Source organism: Ambystoma mexicanum, chromosome 1p (assembly GCF_040938575.1).
Source record: "Ambystoma mexicanum isolate Mex_15411 chromosome 1p, UKY_AmexF1_1, whole genome shotgun sequence".
NCBI lineage: Eukaryota > Metazoa > Chordata > Amphibia > Caudata > Ambystomatidae > Ambystoma > Ambystoma mexicanum.
The window spans coordinates 391,235,764-391,256,916 of record NC_090921.1 but is presented as its reverse complement, the minus strand read 5'-3'; the positions used below and the strand labels follow the sequence as shown (position 1 = coordinate 391,256,916).

The window sequence follows — 21,153 nt, the reverse complement described above, 5'->3', positions numbered from 1 at the left end:
TCGACCTCGGCTGGATCTGAGAGCGACGGAACCCCACCACACGGAACGGACAATGATGGTGGACACCCTACAGGCTCATAGGGGGGAGGGAAGGGGATTGTTAAGTTAATTCTGTTCTGTTTTTTCTTTCTTTTCTTTTTCATATCTGCTGTTTGGCCTTTGTTGTGGCTTGCTGTGTTCTATTTATGTTCTGTTGCACTGTGTGGTCGTTATAAAATAAAACACATTTAAAAAAAAAAAAAAAAAAAGGGTGTTCCAGCCCTCTTACGGGTGTTAGTAACAACCAGAGAGTCCGGCTTCAGATGCCCTCTTATATATAGTGGGTCTGATTGGGCCGCCTTGAAAAGTTTTTCAATCCTAGGTTTCACTGCTCTGGTGAGGTTATGATTGAGGAGTGACGGGTCTATTCTTCTTTGAATATATTTTAGGATAGGGATGGCCTGAGCAACAGGCCTCCTCTCCCCCACTAACTTCTGCGAAATCTCTTTCCTCCTGGGCACCCTGGGTGTCGATGTGGAAATGTTCGGCTGCTCGAGCCAGCACTTCATTCAGGAGTGGCTGGTTGTCGACAGGGGAGTCAGTAATGGGGGCCTCTCTTTCTTCTGGGGAGTCTCCCCTGTAGGGGTCTTCCTCCTCCTCATCATCATCCCCATAGTAGCCTGTCATCCCCATAGTAGCCTGTCCCAGTTTGTTCCTCCACCATGCCCAAATCTGGATCCTCAACAAAGGATGTATCTCCCTGGTAATGAGAGTAGGGCTGGACGTAGAAGGGGTCTGAAGACCCTGTTGGTGTCTCAAGGTGGGACATTGCACTTTGAGGTATAGGATCCTTAGAGCCAGAGGGTGCTGACCCGTCGGGAGTATAAGCAAGAAAGTGTTCTGGGTTTTTTGCATAAAAATCTGCCAAACATTACATCCTTGACATTACCCTATCTATGTCAACACTGGTCCATTCTCTGGAACTGGGAATGACCCTTTCTGGTAGTTCACCAAATTTATCCTGACTAGACTTGGTAGCCTGTGCAGGGGTTTTGGTGTTATTAGAAGACGTGGACTTGTCTTTCTGTTTTTGAGGAGTGGAGTGTTCTACGGGCTTGGAAGTGGGTAGAGACTGCTTTCTTTGCTGTTTCCCTCCCTCCCCGTGACTGGAGGAGTGTTTCCCGTGTGTTTTAGGGCCCTCTGAGCTTTTCGACGCCTGGCGTCGAGGTTCAGGGGTCTTGACCCTATCCTTCGAGCGTGGAGGTAGGGTTTCAGGACCTGTAGTAATTCGGTCTGCAGGCGCCGACTCTTGGAGTGCGGCCTGAGGGCGGGAGTCGGCTTCGTCTCCAGACGATCGAGCTTCCGTGACCTTAGGGAGCGAGGCACTCTTGGCAATAGTGGATGCTTGCCTGGCGTCGTATGGCGATCTAGATCGAGAGCGCCCAGGACACACTGATTCGGACCGTTCTCTACGTGCCTCTTTCCGAGAACTCGGTTGGACTTTGTGTGTTTTGTGAAGGTGTCATGGGAAGCGCTCGTGTCGCCGGGGGTGTTCCCCATAGCCTGCCTGCCGACCTACCTTCCGAGGTCGGGGATTTGTGCTCGGCTGTCTTTCGACACCATAAAGCCCTCGCCGTCCGAAAGTACGGCGTCGCTGCCGTCGCTGAAGGTGCCCTCCGCTGCCATGGCCTCTTGACGCCTGGCGTGGTGGGCCCAACGCTTGATTGAACGGTCCTTAAGTGTTTTAGGCTTAACCCTACTACAGGCTCTGCAATTTGCCTCGGGGTGGTCCCTCGGCAAGCAGAGGTTGCACGTGGCATGCCTGTCGACCCAAGGGTATTTGCGATTGCACTTGGGGCAGAATTGGAAAGGGGTACCCTCCATACGCACCTTGTGGCAGCGGGCTGTTAAGTGTAGGAATATATAAGTGTGTCTATATATTACAAGAGTGTAGAGTATGACCACCCCCCACTCTCCCTACTTGCAGGGCCTTGGCCAGCAGCCCAGGCCCGGGCCGAGACGGAAGCCTCAAGGCCCAAAGTCGTCGTGCAGTCGACGGTCGAAATCCTCTCCGATCCGGCGTCGAGTGTAGAAATTCGGTATCTCGACGTTGGGGTGGAGAAGGGGTAAAATTATCACTATTGTGCAAAATTATGGCTTAGTGCCAGGAACTCCGTGAAATGCTTCCGACCAGTAGGGCGGAAAAAAACAATCTGAGGGTCCTAGACGCGTGAGGGATCATGGGTACAGGGGACGTCAATCTAGGGATAGTATTACTGGCACGCCCTGTGTCGACGCCCATTTTCGAGTTTCGAAAAACAAACTGTTATACTCCGCAGCTTCCACTAGATGTCGGCCTATGCACAGCATGTGATCTAAGCAGATTCCACAAGCTTCAGAAATATATATATATATATATATATATATATATATATATATATATATATATATATATATATATATATATATATATGAGAATCCTCCTAACATGTAGTAATGCGGTTGACAGGAAACAGTGCATGTTTCTTCAATAGTGTCCGCAATGACGTTGTCCGTCACATCGTGGCAAATCTCTCATGATAATTACAGAAACTTCATTTCCCACAGAAGTTGATGAAGGTATGCCATCTCAACTGTAGGAAGCTTACATGCTATAGCGATACATGTACGGCTGTAGATTGAGAAACCAATTATGTTGCTCGGCGCTCCAACTCAAAGTAGCTGGAATCGATTTTTACAGGATTCATGCTTTTCCAATGGCCAGCTTCATGTGGCTTGCTCCAGAGTTAGAGTTACAGGAAAGACAAGCAATATTGTCTACAAAGCAGCATTGGTTTAGCTCATTAAATAAACTTCAAGCTAAGACTGAGGTAGGAATTTCCCTCCCAGGACCTCTCCCACTACCCCGCTTTCACTCTTGGTTCGTGCGATGCAATATCTTTTCCGAGCAGGTCTTCCATTGTAGCAGCGTGAATCGCGCTAGATTCCCCCGATAATCCCAAAAGGTTCAAACTAACTGGCACCCCAGACCACCCCCAAATCTTCAATGTCACATGGTATCCTCTTTCCCCTTCCCTACCTTGAGCTTCATGAAACTGCATCCTTTTTCCTCCTCCAAATAGCTTTATGAGCACTTTGTTTTCGCATTCTCCTGGTAATCACTTGCACCGAGCAAACTTTTTTTAATTGGCGTATTTTCATTTCTGAAAAGCTTCTCTGCTGCAAAGCATCATGGGAGATGTAGCTAAGGCACACCTTCCCCGTTAAATATTTTGAAACTGACTGGACGGATTTACCCCAAATCTGTCCCAGAAATGAAGTCAACGCTCTGTGCCCAAGTTGTCTCAACTGCTGCAAATCCACCCAGTAGTGTTTGCGCTTCGGCTTTACCAAATTCAGACTTTTTCTCCATTGGAAATTAATGGGATTAGGCCGAAAACTTTTTTTGCTTTGGGGGTAGAAAACATTTGGTGGTTTGTAATACTATCCCTACTGTGACGTCGAGGTCCTCAGATTGTTTTATTTCTGACCTGAGATTGCATGAAGTGTTTATGGAGTGTTAGCTAAATTATAAATTACTCACCGTAGTGACTAGTCCCCTTTCATCCATACTGCATGGGCGTCCCTTCCAAGGGACGGGAGACAGAACCTTTTTCACCAGAAAAAACCTTCTTCCCCTTTAAATTTAGAGGCGCGCGTGGGTGCAGCCATGGGAGCATGCCTGCTCTGACTCCGCCCTCCGGCGCCACACCTCAGTCCCCACAGACGCGTCGACAATAGATTAACATTGCCTAATGACACCAGTTTTATTAAGGGGGAGGATGGTGGGACATATGGAGGAAAAAGGACTAAGAGTGCGTTAGTCACTACGGGGAGTAAGACATGCATTACTTACCATAATAGCATTTGATGATTGTATCTGCTTAGATTCACATGCTGTGCATATGGTCCGACATCCAGTGGTAACCGCGGAGTATTGCATCTGGTCTTTCGGGGACCGAAAGGGGACATCGGCATAGGTGTGTCTGCAACACACCTATGCCGACATGTGACTTATCGTGACATGTGTAGTACTCAAAAACCCTCACGTGCTGAGGTCCCTCCGATTGTATTTTTTCTGCCATGAGGGAGCCCAAGGCTATAGTGAGTGAGTACATAAAGAGAGAAGTAGTAAGAGTCTATGTTCTTTCCACCCCGAGCGGGGAGGTAGGGAGGGCGCAGGTGAATCTAAGCAGATACAATCAGAAATGCTATTATGGTAAGTAATGCATGTCTTCTGATGCTTGTTCATCTGCTTTGAATCACATGCTGTGCATAGACTAGTGCATAGACTAGCGAGCAGTAACCGGAGTTGGAGGTGGATTGTGAGAAGGAACAGTAGAGAAAAGATGTCTTAGTACTGCTTGTCCCACCTGAGAATCAGACCTAGAATGAGTGTCTAGGCAATAGTGTTTTGTAAAGGTGTGTACAGAAGTCCAGGTTGCCGTTTTTTCAAATGGACTCAAGGGGAACATTTGCAATGAATGCTATGGATGCCCCAGTGCCTCGAGTAGAGTGTGCTCTAGGCTTGAAGGGCAGTTCTCTCTTAGCAAGAGTGTAACATAGTGTGATGCATTTGACAATCCACCTTGAGATAGCTGATTTAGAGACAGGATCTCCTTCTCTGCCAGCGACCACTGAAACGAGAACTGTTTAGTCTTCCTAAGTGGTTTAGTTCTTTCCAGGTAAAACATGACTACCCTGCGCACGTCCAATGTGTGAAGGCTTCTTTCGGCCCTGTTAGTAGGGTTCTGGAAGAAAGTGGTAGTTCGATTGATTGGTTCACATGGAACTTCGAGATGAATTTAGGCGCAAACCTGGGATGTGTGCGCAGAACTACCTTATCTTTGTGGACTGTAACAAAGGGGTGCGATTGATGCTCTTGGAATTGCACCAGATGACAAAAAGTTTCCATTTGCTGGCATAGCAATAAGGTGTATTAGACTTTCTCGCTTGCCCGAGTATGTCCATGCACCTCTGAGAAAGTTGCAGGTGTCTAAACTCTATGATCTCAGGAGTCAAGCTGCGAAATTCAGAGTTTGCGGGCATGGGTTTAGGGTCTTCCCCCTGCCCTGAGACAACATGCTGTACGGGCAGGGCAGCTTGACTGGTGGGGAGAGGGACATTGCCATCAGGTGAGCGAACCAGGGTTGGCGGGCCCACCAGTATCATGGTAACTGGTGCATCTTGTGCACTATTTTGTTGAGAAGGGGAGTCGGGGAGGAGGTAGGGGGGGGGGTAGGAGTTAAAGCGTAGCCAAATTTCCCCGACCAAGTTATCCAGAGACCATTCCCCTTGGATCGGTTCTGGGGGTACCTGGAGGCATAGTCTTAGCATTGGGCGTTCTCCTGAGTAGCGAACAGGTCGATCTCTCGGAAACCCCATTCTGCAAAGACGTTGGACACAATGGCCCTCATTAGGACCCAGGCGGTAAGGGGTTTACGCCGGCGTAAACCATGGCGCCCCTTACCGCCTGAGTACGAGTTCCCTTAGCGCCATGGTGATTTTAACGCCTGCTTTTAGCAGGCGTTAAAATCCATGGCGCTAAGGGACCTTGTTGTTAATTACGCCACCGTAATTTACGGTGGCGTAATTAACGGCTTCCCCACTCCCATTATGCCCTATGGGGCCAGGAATGGGAATGGGGAAGGGTAAATGGGGATTGGGGACTTACCGCCCCGCCAACCTCGGAATGGGGCGGTAAGTCCGCCAACCCCCATGGCGGAGTTGGCAGCTTAGCGCCATGGACCATGGTGCTAATAGCGCCATGGTCCTCCGCCAAGGTCCTAATGAGGGCCAATGTCTTAGTGCAGTCGCCATTCGTATTATTCTGGCAGAGGAAAATCTCTGCTGAGTAAGTCTGCCAGAAGATTGAATTCCCCTGGAACATGTTGGGACAACAAAAACATCTTGTGTTTGAGAGCCCATATCCAAATGTTTTGAGACAGCTTGGGTAGCCCCTGTTTGTTCAGGTAATACATTGCTGTAGTGCTGTCCGTTAGGATTAGCACGGTTTTCCCTTGCAGTTGCTTCTGAAATGCTTTTAATGTTTTGAACACCGCTGATAGCTCCAGTAAGTTTATATGGTTGGACGCTACTTGAGGGGACCACACTCTGTAGGTTGTCTGCCGAAGCAGGTGAGCGCCGCACCCCGTGAGAGATGAGTGTCGTGAGAGTGGCTTCCACTGCAGAGGTGGTGAAGGTCTTCCCCTTCAAGAGGTTTTCTCTTGACCACCACTGCAGAGAGAGGGAACGGGGGCTGGCGAGACAACTACCAGATCTTCCAATGGTCTGCTGGCCTGACACCACTGGCTGTTGAGCCACTCTTGCATGGGACGCAGAAACCTGTGCAGTTCCCTTGGGGACCACTGCAAAAGGCTTAAGACTACAGGTGTTGGCAGTAAACCCAACTGGTAGCAGTCTGTACCACCCAGATTTACCTGGTAGCTGTGGCTGAGCAGCCAGACTTCTCTCAAGAAGAGTTAGACAGTATATAGAGTATACAAGATAGGTACCCAAATACAGTAGCACAAGCAAACACTGACCAGAGCTTCGGTATAAAAGTATATAATTATTTATTTAAAAACACACTTTATGAAATACACTAACACTAATATGGCAAGCAAGTTCAATCACAGTCACTATTAATATATATACATCCCTGATCACTTATTGAACAAGTCTTGGTTAAAACACCACTTATTTGCAGACAGAGGTGAGCGCTTAACCTAACATGGCACTCCAATAAGTTAAAAAGGGAGGGGAAAAAGGCAGAATTAGGAACATACACAATACCAACACTTTAGGTGAACCAGAGCAAGTCAGAAAAGGCAGATTCTACTGAGGAGCAAGAAAGTCATAGGCCAGGCCCACTCAGAGAGCAAGGCGGAATGTATCCAAGATCACACAGTTGAATAGTACTTTAAAAAGAGTCTTGCAGATATTTCAAGAAAGGGTTGGATCAAGTCAGGAAAAGTTTAGTAGCAGGTCCCAAGTCACCCCAGGATAGAAAGTCAAGGATTTACGGGACACCTCGAACAGTCTGTTGCAAGGGAGACCAGGCGGGACTCAGTACCTGAAATGGTGAGGAAGCTCCAGCGGGGGCAGTTGTTCCTGGCAGCGGGTGCACGTCGGTGTTTCGTCCAGAGGAAGAGAGGGTCTCGACGTGGAGGAAAGCTGGAGGTCGTTGCACTGCCAGGGAAGAAACCAGCCGCAGAGTTTCTCGGTTAAAAGGTACTACCGTTTTATTCGCGGTAGTGGTGAAGCGTGGCTATCCGGCCGCCGGGGTGCTTGGCACGGGTGATTAGATCACGAGACGATCCAGGAAGGCGAAAAAGAGGGCGAACTGGTTATCTCCACCAGTTCAGAGGAAGAAGACTCCCGGGATGAAGATCTTCTCTGTCGTTGGGAAGTTGTGAGACGGTTCAGCAGGGCTCCACCGGTGGTGGTGTCGTTGCAGGTCGGCTCAGCTTCTCCCTCTTCGGATTCTTTGGTCCTGTGGCGACTTCTGAAGTTCCAGTCCCCAAAGCCCTGCTTTTATGCAGAAATCCCCCATTCATCAGTCCTAGCTGTCACTCAAACATGCTAAGTGGTGAGCCGGGCGGCTCACCACTGGGCCAATCACACAAGAGTGCGACTTGAGTTGTCGAGGCAACTCAGTCCAGCTTGCCTAAAACCCCCCTCCTCCCACACATCCTGTGGACCCAGACAGAGTGGCACCACTTTTGGAGGCTTCTGTGCAGAAGCCCGCCAAAAAGTGGCACAAAGGGCACGACTTGGGTTGGAGTTAGAGGCGAACACAAACGCCATTTTAAAACCGAGTCCTGGCAAAAAGACGCAACCGGGGAATAAATATTAAATAACCCGGCGGTATCTTTAACATTGCACCAAAAAAGTGGTGCGTTTAAAATGAATGGGAAAATCCCATAGGAAATATTCTGGTGGAATATTTCGCGTGGTAACCACTGCCACCAGCCAGAAACTGCACAGTGCCCCCTCATAAAACAGACCCAGGGGCAATCTAATTGCCCCTACCAATACTTCCACAATAGGATGGTTTGTACTGGTTCTGTTCACAATTTAAGACTAGTAAAGTCAATGGCGACTTTACATGCCCTGGGAGACAGTCAGTCCCAGGGTATGGAGTCTATGTTTGGGGGTGACTATGACACCCCTGTGTTACTGCACTGAGGGTGCTGTGTAACACTTACCAAAAATACATGAAACCCTATGGAGTAAAAGACCCCATAGCCCATAAAACACATTACTAAGTCAAAGGATATCTCAAATCATGTCTAAGAGTGGGAGAAAAAGAGTCTCACTCTTAGCAGGAGAATAAAATAAACCCCAAAAATCCAGTAAAGCTGCTGGGGGACTCACTAGGTTTGGGAAATAAGTCTTAACAGAGAATTCTCCATAACAGCGCCCCCCCCTCCAGACTAAGGGACAGGAGGATTTAATCCACTCCTGGATGAATCTCATACCTCTAGTCGATGACATACATCCTAGAGAGACCATCAGCATTTTGGTGGCGACATCCTGACCTGTGCTCAATGGTAAAATCAAACCCTTGAACGCAGATTGACCATCTCAATAGTTTTGGATTTTCCCCCTTCATTTGCATCAACCATCTCAAGGGTTCGTGGTCAGTCTGAATGACAAAAGTAGAACCATACAAGTATGGCCTAAACTTCTTCAGTGCTCATACAATAGCAAAACATTCTCTTTCAATTGTTGCCCACCTTGTCTCAGGATCCTTCAGCTTTCTGCTGATGAAGCAAATGGGGTGCTCCCTACCCTTCTCATCCAGTTGGCCAAGGACTGCACCTATACCTATATTAGAACCATCTGTCTGCACAATGAAAGTTTGGTGATAGTCAGGAGCTCTCAATACTGGTGCTTGGCAAAGAGCTTTCTTCAGGTTTTCTAAGGCCTGATTGCATTCCTCATTCCATTTGACCTTCTTAGCGAATTTTGGAGAGGAGATTACATTCAGTGGAGAAGCTATGGTCCCATAGTTCTCTATGAAATTCCTGTAATACCCAGTGAGGCCTAGGAAGGCTCCCACCTGGGTTTGAGTAGTAGGTGTTGTCCAGCTTCAATATTACTGAGCAAAGGCCTTATTTCTCCCCCTCCTACCTCATGCCCAAGGTAGACCACCTTACTCTGACCAATCTGGCATTTACTTACCTTTATGGTTAGATTGGCCTGTCCAAGAGCCTGCAAAACATGTCCTAGGTGGTTAACATGCTCTTCCCAGGACTGGCTGAATACTGCAAGGTCATCCAAGTATGCCATGCAGAAGTCCTCCATCCCAGCCAGAACCTGATTTACCATCCTTTGGAATGTTGCAGGTGCATTTTTCATTTCAAAAGAGGCATAACCTTAAATTGGTATAAGCCAACTGGGGTAGAAAATGCAGTTTTCTCCTTGGCATGGTCTGTCAGGGCTATTTGCCAATAGCCTGACGTAAGGTTAAATGTGCTGAGGAACTTGGCTGAACCAAGTCCATCCACCAACTCATCTGTCCTTGGCAAATGGTGGGCATCAGTCTTAGTGACTGCATTAAGAGCTCTATAATCAACGCAGAATCTGAATTCTTTGGAGCCTGCCTTTGGTACTAACACAACTGGGCTAGACCATGGACTAGTAGAGGGCTCTATTACCCCGAGATCAAGCATCTTCTTGACCTCCGCTTTGATGTGGGTCCTTACATTTTCTGACATTCTATATCCTCTGCTTTTGACTGGCAGACAGTCACCAGTGAGTATATCATGCTGGCCCCAAGGTGTCAAGCCTGGTGAAAGTGAGAACAGGGAAGCAAAATGATTTAACATACATTTGCACTCCTCTTGTTGCTCAGGTGTCGGATTTGAAGAGAGATTTACTCCTTCAATCTTTTCATCTAAGGGTAAGCCTCTGAGGAGATCAGGGAGAGCTTCACACTCTTCTTCCCCTTCCGTTGAAGCTAGAAGCAAGGCTCCTACTTCAGGCCTGGAGACATACACCTTTATTCGGTTGGTGTGAAAGACTCTGGGAGCCTCCTTGGGATTGCCCAAGTCCACCAGATAGTTCACCTTTCCAAGTTTACCCACAACCTTGAAGGGTCCCATCCATTTATCTTGCAAGGCCCTCTGCCTTGTTGGGATCATAACTAGAACTAGCTGGTCTTGAGTGAACTCAACCATGTTAGCCTTTTGGTTATGCCAATGCTTGACCAAAGCTTGCCCAGCTTTCAGGTTATCATTAGCTTCTGCCATCATGTGTGACATTCCCCTCCGGAGACCTATCACAGTGAAGGAGCACTGGTTGGGGGAAGGAGCACTCTCCAACCCCTCCTTAATCAGGGCCAATGGACCTCTGACTGGATGACCATAAAGAAGTTCATAGGGAGAATAACCTACTTCCTTCTGAGGGACTTCTCTATAAGCAAAGAGAAGGCATGGCAGTAGAAGGTCCCATTTTCTTTTAAGGGGATCTTCTAAAGAACCTATCATGCTCTTCATGGTTCTGTTGAACCTTTCTACCAATCCGTTTGTCTGAGGGTGGTAGGCGGTAGAGAACTTGTAAGTAACTCCACAGGTTTTCCACATGGCTTTCATGTAGTGGGACATAAAATTTGACCCCCTGTCAGAGATTACTTCCTTAGGAAACCCAACCCTGGTAAAAATACCAAGGAGGGCCTTAGCTACAGCCTGAGTTGTAACAGTCCTCATAGGAATTGCCTCAGGGTATCTAGTAGCATGGTCTACTACAACAAGGATAAACCTGTTGCCTGAGGAGGTTGGAGGATCAAGGGGACCAACAATGTCAATCCCTACCCTCTCAAATGGGACCCTCACTACTGGGAGAGCCACTAAAAGGTGCCACATTCTTGGAACCAACCTTACCAGAAGTTTGGCAGGTGTGGCAGCTCTTGCAAAACTTATCTACCTCAGCCCCCATCTTTGGCCAATAAAAGTAGAGTGAGAGCCTTTCCTTGGTCTTCTTGAAACTCAAGAGACTAGCCTAAGGAATCTCGTGGCCCAGTTGCAAGAATTGTTGTCTGTTTTCTTGAGGTACTACAAGCCGCTTGTAGTCTCCAGGTGCAGACTCAGTCGGTTCACTGTAATCCCTGTTTAATAAATGGGGATTTGTGGGACGAATGGTTCAGAAATCGCAGTTTCTTTTATGCGCAAATTACATGAATGAACCACACAGTGTGAGGAACAGTAAGAATATTAAGGTAGTATTGTACTTATTCTTTTTTTGTGGAATGAACAGGTTTCTTCGGATATTTTGTTTGTAGTTCAGATGCTGCTGATTTTTCAGTAAAGTGGTCTTCACTGCAATTGTAAAAGAAAGAAATTAGTAATTTTGTGCGTTTATAGCACTGATGTTAATGTAGACGTTGATTTTTATGTTTGTGGTAGTATTCTTGTTTGATATCTGAACATACCGTATGCATGCATTTCATTTGACTACGTGCAGCCTTTATATTTTATTTACAATATGTTATTTCAACATGCTTTGCAAATGAGTAGAATTTTAAGTGCATGAAATTCACTTGGTTTTTTAAAGCTGTGTTGTAGATAGCATACAGGTTTGGAAGTGACAGTTGATTATAGTAGATGGGAAACATTTCAATATGTTGATTTAATAGGTAGACATGCCAACAATCGGGAGCCTCAGAGGGAGATTTCACCACAGCAATCGGGAGAATTTATTTTTCCCATAGGATTGAATTGGGATTAGCATTAATTTAGGCGGGAGATAGTAAAAAATAGTGTGATTTTTCAATGAAAAATCGGGATTCTCACGCCTAAATCGGGAGGGTTGGCATGTATGTATAGGCTATGCAGGTTTAGTGGCATAACTGTTTACATGGATTCATAAGAGTTGTACATGTACTGTGAATAAAATATGCATACCTGTAGTTTGTATTCATGCATGTGGATATGAATGCAGCTGTAAGCAGAAATCTGGGAGACTTGTAGAGTAGTTTTTGTAGTAGGTGCTTTCCAATGATATGAGACTTGTACTCAGAGTGATCAACAGTACATTTGAAGTGCGGAACTCTGATGATGGAGTTAGATGTAGAGGTCTTGGATGTGATTGGTGGATGGTTGTGTGAGTGCTTAGCTGTATCCAATGAGGGAATGGCACTGAGAGTGATGTGGAAAGGGTAGAAGGGCTGGCTAAGAGTTACGCGCTGCGCAGACACTGCGGCTGTCCGCGGATAAGGCGTGCCACATCCGGGGTTTCCAGCAAATCCAGTATCGAAAGGGGACCGTAGGGATCAGCCAATCAGATGTTGACGTTGTAGATTTGTATAGAAAGAGTGTGTGTAGTGAAGATGGCAGAGGTGGAAAAAGTCAGGGTGTTGGTGCTCGGAGATATATTTGCGCATTGTTTACAGCAGTATGCTCAATGCAGGCATGTGACAAACTATTTCGATGTTAAAGGAGTGGAGGTGGTGTGGAGTGCTGTGCCTGATGGCAATGTAGAGCAAATTCTACAAGCTTGTGAAGATATGCGCAGGATGAACAGTCCCCATCTGGTAGTTTTGCACTATGGCGCTTTCCATTTGGGCTACATCAGTGCCCCTACTTTGTTGGCAGATTTGGAACAGTTGGTTCAAGGAGTAATGAACATTCTTCCAAATGCGAAAGTAATTTTTTTCTGCATTACTACCTAGGGCAATATGGGAGCATAGTTCCGTTTTTTTGTCCTCTGCAAAACATTGCTAGGTGTGCAATCAACCGAGGCATGTGCGCTTTCATGCTTAGAGCTGGTATGTTTTTCTGTAATAATGAGAATATTGATTCGAGTAATGCTGTTTATTTTGAAGAAGATGGCATTTCCTTATCTTTTTTGGGAAACGCCATGCTGTTTTGGAATGTAAGGGTTGCTTTGGAGAAGGTTATGTGAAGATTTTAGTAGTAAAGTAAGAAGAAAAGAACACCAAAAAAATACAAAACGGGTGTCTGTCAGGCATCTGCAAAAAAACTAAAAAAAAAAACACGACTCTTTTCAGAGCCCACCTCAAAGGGAAAATGGGGCTCACTATATAAATTTACATTCACCCTGCTCAGATTTTCAATATGTCCGCGGACATGGCAGTAGTCTGCGGACAGTGCATATTACCTTCAGGAATTCTGGGGTGGAGAGGCATGCAAATGAGAATGAGCGGAGCTAGGGATTGGTCAGTAAAGTTTACTGGGTGTGTTGTGTAAGGAGAGATATTGTCAGAACATCTTTTTCCAGAGAGAAGAACAGATAGCTATGGCTGTGTGTTTCCGAAAAACAGATTATCTGGATTTTGGGAGACTCATGGACACATTGGTTGGAGGTGCATGCAGAACGTTGTGGAGTAGTTGCAGATCTTGGATTCCCTAATGTGGAAGTGCACTGGCATGGAGTGCGTGGAATTAAGTGGCTTAACTTGGTACCCCTCTGTGCTACTTTACAGACAGAGCATCATCCAGGCATAATTCTAATTGATTGTGGAGGGAACAGTTTAGGACATGTGTGTGGAATTTCTTTGCAATTTGCAATGAAAGAAGGACTTGAGAAGGTCATGGACATGTTTCCAAAATCCCAAGTAATTTTTTCTCGTATTGCGCAAAGACAAATGTGGCTGCGTTCTTCTTTATTTGGTCCACAAATGGAAAAAGTGAGGGGCAATGTCAATAAGGCGGTTTGTGCCTTTCTAAGAGATGGTTACACAATGAAAATATGTTTCATAGCGCATATATTTCTTGCAGAGATGGAGTCCATCTTACTTATGCTGGCAATCAGATTTTTCTGAGAAATGTACAAAATGCATTGCGACCTTTTTTGGAATTAGAGTCATCTATTTTGCAGTAGATGTTGACGATTTCAAGTTTTTCAGACACACAAAAACACCACCAAAAGGCTCTTTTCAGAGCCACCACTTCCTCCCAGAGAAAAGTGCATTGGTTTTGCTAGGGCAGCACCCTAAAAGTTTATATGTCCTAGGACTGTCCGCAGACTTACAAAAAAACGCACAGGGCCCTGCACTGTTTATTTGCCACTTTTATTTTTAAACTGTGAAAGGCGGCTCTGAAAAGAGCCTTTTTTTGGATTTTTGTTTTATATATTTTTTTATTATTATTATTTTTTTAACACACAACACTAGGAGAGGAGGGGAAAGGAGGGTAAGGAAGGGACACCAACCACAGGGATAAGAAAGGACAGGTGGAGAGAGGAAGATGTAGGGTGGGCCTTACTTGGGTAGGTAGCAGGTCTTCTGGTGCTCCCAGACCGTAGTCTCGAAAGCGCTTCGAAGACTCTCCCCCCTGCAGAGTACTGCTTTGCAGTACATACACAATATTGTGACCCTTGAAAGGTAAGGGTCAACAGCATCGTGAATGGCCTGTGAAGCAGCTGGAGGGATGCGCTCTCCCACTGGAGACTCTTGTGGTGAGAGGAGCGGAAACCGAGGATGCAGTAGAGGAACTCAACCTACTACGTTTATCACAAGGTACAACATTGCGAATGTCCACACTGTGGAACGACGTTAGGTTAGGTGTCGCTTCATGGAAGTCGTACCAAAGCTGTACGAACCACTTCTCCCACGACTCTGCACCATTTTGCACTGTTTGCAGGTGACCTTGTTCGCATGTGCTTTTGGTATGTTACCATGAATGGTAAACAACCGCCACACCCAAGACTCCCGGCGAGTGCTGGTAGTAGGGAGTTCCTCGACTTCATCCTCGTTCTCTACATCCTCATGCATGTTCCACTCTGCAGGCCCTTGGGGAGGAGGGTTTAGGGGTGGTGCTGAGGCAAATGTAACAGCAGCCATGGATGCCATCAGGGTTGATGAGAATCTCAGCAAGAGCAGCAAAGGTAGCAAAAGTCAATCTGCAATTGCCAGAAGTACAATGAAGATCAGCTCTGGGGTGTGGACTTTTATAGGGGTAGAGGGGTGCGCTTTGCAAACAGATTGAACACCCAAAAAGGTTCAAAAAGTATGTGGAAAGCCAGGGTCATTGTCTGGGACATGTGCAATGGTGAATTTTTAATGTAAAATAATTTGGGTTGTCTCAAAATGTTCTTTTAAAATGTTGGGGAACCGGACAGTGTCTGCGAATTAGGACACATGCTCAGCGTGGGTGCGGTCACATGATGTCGGGAACATGTCTGCAAAGGGAACGGGTGTCCGCAGGGCACCAAATGCACGGGAACGGTCGTGCATATGCGTATGGGTGTTCTACGGACTGTGTTTGGGTCCTCAAATAAATTAAAAGTGCGACAAGTGAGACGGACAGTTACGGACAGGTGCGATGTTCGCAGGATTTACGGGTGTGGTGCGCATGTGCGTAGATGTTCTGCAGACTATACGGACAGGTATAGTGTCCTTAGGATTCCTCCATTTTATTCAGTTACGGACATCCTGGACACCGGGTGTGTTCTAAGAACAGTTCCATCTTGGTTGCGAACGGTACGGACAGGTATAGTGTCCTTAGGACACCCCCATTTTGGCTGATTACGAACATTCCGGACAGGTGCGCTGTCCGCAGACATTTTAACTGCTTTTTGAAAAAAAATTAAGACACAAAGAATTTCATTAAAAGAAACACAATATTTTTTTATTATATACATATACACAATTTATGAAAGAGGGGGGAAGCAGAAACCGATACAAATACAGGGGAATTAGGGGATTGGAGAGGATGGATGGGAGAGAATGAAGGGATGGAAGTCTCAAAAAGATTTTCTTGGTGTTGAGGGTTTGGGGATAGTTGACTGGGACATGGAGAGGGGGAACAAGTACATGTGGCGCAATGGTATTTAATTTTGTCTTTTATGTGGTCCTCCACAAAATGTTTCAAAACACTGAAATTTTCCTTGAGCATGTTCATTTTCTGTTCCATGCGTTGCAGAGTCTTTTCCAAGGCGTCTTTTGGTGTATTATTTTCAATGTTTGTATGGTCTGTTAAAAATAAAGTACACATAAAGTAATGATTATTAATTTGCTTATATAGAGAAGTATCTACCATTATCACGGTCTTCAGACATTTCCTCACGTGGAAAATGTTCAAGCCATTCCAAAGTACTGTACATTTCTGTGTGAAAAACAAAATTTATTGTAGTGTACCTAATACATAAAGTTTACAAATATATAAGAAAAATGAAGTTTACTTACTAGTTTCTGGTAAATTGTATTTGTACTGTTGCGTAGGTCTACTGTTGCTTCTAGCTCTGCAGTTTCTGTGAGGTAATTATGTTGGAGGCATATCTTTTTTTGTTTTGGTATATTCCATTTTACTACATATGGTATTTAAATGGATGGTTGATGTGTTAGATATAAAAGTTCCACTGCTTATTTATTATTATATATATTGTCTTTATGTGCTGCTTTTTGAACTTGTACAGTGTTTATATGGTATGATAGAACAATTTAAGATACCCCCTGAGTGTTTGGCAGTGTTGATGTCGTCTGCGACCGTTCGCAGACATATGCCCAGTCTGCAGACATCAAAATCATTAGCGGGGAGTTCAGTATGTTCTGTTACATGTATATAAGGTAAGGGAATCCTAGTAAACATCAAATTCACACTATGAAAATTGATATTCAGTAAAAAAACGTTGTTAAAGGGACATTATGGTTAAGTTGCGCTACTAAAAACCTATGAAATTCAGTAAAAAAACTTTAAAAAGGGACGTTATGGTTCCAAGTAAAACCGAAAACCCCCTGAAATTCCCCAGTTATGGTAAGCTAAGCAACCATAACTCGCACCACCACAGTGCACTGCTAAGACTAACACTCAGGACATCAAAGATGACATCATAAATGTCTTGATGACATCACTGATGACATCACATGTGCATTTACCTTTCATGAAGTCTGTACAAGGGATTCTTATTGTAATGTTAATAAAAAAGTGTCAATGATCATTGGAATAAATCTGAGGTACGTAGTGCATTAAGTAATGTATTCATCCAAATAGCATTGTATTATGAAGTTTTTTCCAATATACTAGGGTACACATGCAGTAACATAGGCATAGTGTGCAGAAATGAAGATGAATATTAATAGTCTTGCCATGTTAAATACTAAAATTATAAATGCTTTCTTATTAGAGTCTTGTATACTGTGAAACATGTAATAAGTACCTAATGAAACCCACTTCCTCCATTATTGCATTACCGCACACAAGACAGACAACACATACCAATAGAGCATATACAGGGAAAGTGAAGTAAACAAAAAAACAGCAGTATTACCCACCAATCTTCATAACCTAACTGATTATCTTTATGCAGAGAAATGATTGGTCCGTTTCAAAGCTGCTACTTACCATATGTATGTGTATCACATGTGACTGGACCCTAAGGAAAGTAGTGCGAGTACAATGTATACAAATATGAGCATATAAAGGGAAAGTATAGTAATAAAAAAAAAACTATCAGAAAGTGCTTATAACCCTACTCATTATCTTCATGCACAGAAAGGATTGGTGTCTTTTAAGCCTCTCTTCCCCTATGTATACGTTTCATACGATGTGACATGACCCTAAGGGAATTACTGTAAGAACATACTTGAAAGGTAAGTCTACAAATATAGTACCTTTTCAATTTTTAGTTCCTGACCGTTACTGAACAAAACCATGTGGCCTCGATAGGTCAGTAAAGGAAAAAAGGGGGAGCCAGACATGTGATGTCATCAATGACATTTGTGAGGTCATCTTTGATGTCCTGGGTGTTAGTCTTAGCAGTGCACGGTAGTGGCGTGAGTTATGGTTGCTTATCTTACCATAACTGGACATTTTCAGGGTTTTTTCAGTTTTACTTGGAACCATAACGTCCCTTTAACAAAGTTTTTTTTACGAATAAATCATCTTTCTATATATATATATATATATATATATATATATATATATATATATATATATATATATATATACATACATACATACACACACATATATATATGGGATACATTACTCACCGTAATCGTATTTCTGATGCTTGTATCTGCTTAGATTCACATGCTGTGCATAGGCCGACATCTAGTGGAAGCTGTGGAGTATTAGTTTGTTTTTCGAAACTCGAAAATGGGCGTCAACAGTGCATGCCAGTAATACTATCCCTAGTGCGACGTCCACTGTACCCATGATCCCTCACGCGTCTAGGACCCTCAGATTGTATTTTTTCTGACATGAGGTAGCATGAGGAGTAGCGTGAGTACAGATAATCCAAGCAGATAGAAAGGTAAGACTACAAGCATCCATGCGCCTTCTCTCAGAGGGGAGGAAGGGTGGTTCGCATGTGAATCTAAGCCGATACAAGCATCAGAAATATGATTACTGTGAGTAATGTATCCCTTCTGAGGCTTGTGGAATCTGCTTAGATCACATGCTGTGCACAGATTAGCGAGCAGTACCTGAAGGAGGTGGGATGTGGGAAGGGTCATGAACAAATAAATGTCTTAGAACCGCTTGTCCCACTTGTGTATCTGTCTTGGAATGGGTGTCAATGCAGTAGTGCTGAGTAAAAGTGTGAATAGAGCTCCAAGCAGCTGCTTTGCAAATGGTGTCAAGGGGTACATTTGCAATAAAAGCCGTAGTGGCCCCAATGCCTCTTGTAGACGGGCTCTTGTCGTGAAAGGCAGAGTTTTTTCAGAAAGTGAGTAACACAGTTGGATACAGTTAATAATCCACTTAGAGATGGCACCTTTAGAGACGCGACCCCCCCCCCTCTCTGCCTGTAGCTACGGAGACAAACAGCTGATCTGTTTTTCTTAGCGGTCTGATCTTGTTTACATAGTAGAGGACCGCCCTACGCACATCTAGTGTGTGTAGTTTCACCTCAGCCGAGCTTTGTGGGTCTTGGAAGAAAGCCGGAAGCTCGATGGACTGGTTCACGTGGAATTTTGAAATAAACTTAGGTGAGAACCTAGGGTGTGTGCGTAAAACCAGTTTCTCTTTATGGACAGTAAAGAAGGGATCTTGCACTGACAGAGCCTAAATTTCACTGACTCTTCTTATAGATGTAATAGCTACTAAGAAGGCCGTTTTATAAGTCAGGTGTTTGAGACTGCTTTTATGCATGGGCTCGAATGGGGGGCCCATGAGCTTAGATAGCACCACGTTAAGGTCCTATCCTGGTGGTGGGTTTGAAATAGGGGGGTGAAGTCTCTTTACTCCTTCCATGAAGGCTTTAACTACTGGTACTTTCCACCACAACACCTTGTTATGGGAAGTGGTGTATGCTGACAGGGCTGCCAGGTGTACTTTCAGTGGGTTAAAAACCAGTCCTGCATCCAACAGGTGCAGCATGTATGTAACAATAGTGGAAGGAGTGCAATCAACTGGGTTGATTTGTTTATTCTGGCACCAGATCATGAATCTCTTCCATTTGTCAAAGTAGCAGTGCCTCGTGTTAGGTTTCCTAGATTCTTTTAGGATGTCCATGCACCTCTGTGGTAAATTGAGATGTCCGAACTCTATGTCCTCAGGAGCCATGCTGCTAGGTTCATTGAGTTGGGTTGAGGATGCACTGTTTGACCTTGGTGCTGGGACAGTAGGCTGTACCAGCCCGGAAGTTTGATGGGTTCACACACTGCCAATCTGCGTAAGTGTGGGAACCATGGTTGTCTTGCCCAAATGGGAGCAACTAGGACGAGCGTCATCGATTCTCTGTTCATCTTGTTGACCACCCTCCTGACTAGAGGAGTTGGTGGAAAAGCGTACGCAAACATCCCTGACCAGTTCATCCACAGGGCGTTCCCCTGGGAGTTTGGCTGGGGGAACCTGGATGTAAATCCTGGGCATTGTCTGTTTTCGCTTGTGGGGAACAGGTCTATAGTGGGCAAACCCCACTGAGAGAAGATATCTTCTACGACTTCTCTGTGTAGACACCATTCGTGTTCCTCTGGGACGGGGTCTCTGCTTAGAGCATCCGCTAGGGAATTGAGATCCCCTGGAACATGTTGCGATGACAGGAAGATGTTCTGTCTGAGTGCCCATATCCAGATTTTCTGGGCAAGCTTGGACAGATTTGGCGAACAAGTCCCTCCTTGCTTGTTCAGATAGAACATGGCTGTAGTGCTGTCCGTCCGGATTTGCACTGACAGATTTAGCAGGTAGTGTTCGAACGCTTGAAGCGCTCTGAATACTGCCAGAAGCTCTAGCAGGTTGATGTGATTCTTGGCCACTGAGTGAGACCAGAGACCCTGAGCTGTGTGGTGGAGATGGTGAGCTCCCCACCCCGTCAGGAATGCATCGGTTGTGACTACCGCCTGTATCTCAGGATCGTAAAAGGGTTTCCCCTTGGACAGATTCTCTCTTGTCCACCAGTGAAGGCTTTGTACCAGTGTTGGAGAAACAACCACTAGATCGTCCCACTGACCACTTGCCTAAGACCACTGTTTCGCCAGGCGTGGGGGACCAGGTAAATACATGACGCAATCATGCCCAGCAAACGCATTGCTTTGCGTACCGTTATCTGGCGACCGGAATGATATTGCGGAATTTGCAGCAGTATATTCCGAATTCTTTCCTCGGAAGGAAAGGTCAACCCCTCTTGAGTGTCTAGGATAGCTCCTAGGAACTGTTTGGATGTGCTTGGCACCAGACATGACTTTCTCGTTTATTGAGAAGCCCAATTCGAAGAGGAGGTCGATTGTCCTTTGAATGTTTGTTCTGCAAATTACTGGGGTCTCCCCCGTGATGAGCCAGTCGTCCAGGTAAGGGTACACCGGGATTGCCCCCCCTGCGTAGGTGTGCTGCCGCCACCGCCAGTACCTTGGTGAATACCCTTGGGGCCGAAGCTATCCCGAAGGGCAGTACCTTGAACTGGTAATGCCGACTGTCCACCTTGAAGCGCAAGTATTTTCTGTGCGGTGGGAACATGGAAATATGAAAATAGGCATCTTTCATGTCCAATGTTGCCATGTAATCCCCCTTTTTTAGGAGGGGGATTACCTCTTGGAGAGTTGTCATGCGAAACTTTTGGGGCTTGACATACTTGTTGGCAGGCCGTAAGTCCAATACTGGGCGCATTGTCAGATCTTTTTTTGGCACAAGTAAGTAAGTTGAATAAATACCCTTGTTTACCTGGTGTCCCGGGACGTGTTCTATCGCGTCCTTTGCTAGCAGATTGACGATCTCCTCGAGGAGGATC

General features: G+C 45.4%; 1 protein-coding gene across 7 annotated transcripts in view; it reads right to left on the bottom strand.

Moving 5' to 3' along the window:
* The window catches only part of LOC138570837 (serine/arginine repetitive matrix protein 2-like), a 638,877-nt gene that overhangs the window by 28,091 nt on the left and 589,633 nt on the right, over positions 1-21,153 (bottom strand). Inside the window, exon 18 of one of the 7 annotated variants that reach the window (XM_069649151.1) lies at positions 15,588-15,958. The exons of 5 other annotated variants lie outside the window; for them this stretch is intronic. The gene's annotated coding sequence lies outside the window, so the exon portion shown is untranslated. Of the gene's footprint in view, positions 1-15,587; positions 15,959-21,153 lie in introns of those variants that run through there. One more of the 7 variants, XR_011303883.1, reaches the window with a different exon arrangement.